At 61.2% G+C, this 484-nt stretch overlaps 1 long non-coding RNA gene across 1 annotated transcript in view; it reads left to right on the forward strand.

Moving 5' to 3' along the window:
* LOC115948856 overlaps positions 1–484 on the forward strand; it is a 14,249-nt gene that overhangs the window by 600 nt on the left and 13,165 nt on the right. The gene's annotated exons all lie outside the window — the stretch shown is intronic.

The raw sequence follows: 484 nt of genomic DNA on the forward strand, positions 1-484 counted from the left end.
GTGGTGGCGGGACGGGCTTTGGGGCCGAGGGTGCTGGGAGGCCAGCCCGGATGACACTACCCGGCGCAGCGGCAGCGCGGGACTTCCCTGAACTTGTCCCACGGAGTGACTCGGCGCAGGAGTTCCACTTCGCTGGGCAGAACAGGGGGTCCTCTTGCCCTCATCCCTCCCGGGGGTCCTGGACACGCTCCCGAGAGTCCTGACCCCACTTGTGGGATTCCTAGCCCCGCCATTGGGGATCTTGGCCCGACTCCTGGGGGGCCCTGACCCCACTCCCGGGAGTCCTGGCCCCGTTCCTAGCATACCTGGCCCTGCCCCCGGTGGTCCTGGACCCCTTCAGGTGCAGAATGCTGCACAGTGTCTGTATTAAAACACAGCAGCACCTAAAAATCCAGTAAAATTAAAATACATTTCCTGATGATTGTGCTTTTGTGTTCACCACATTTCTTAGCATTGCCAGCCCTTGCTGGCAGCTCTGCTGCCA

The sequence above is a fragment of the Geospiza fortis genome, unplaced genomic scaffold (assembly GCF_000277835.1).
Source record: "Geospiza fortis unplaced genomic scaffold, GeoFor_1.0 scaffold601, whole genome shotgun sequence".
Taxonomy (NCBI): Eukaryota; Metazoa; Chordata; class Aves; order Passeriformes; family Thraupidae; genus Geospiza; species Geospiza fortis.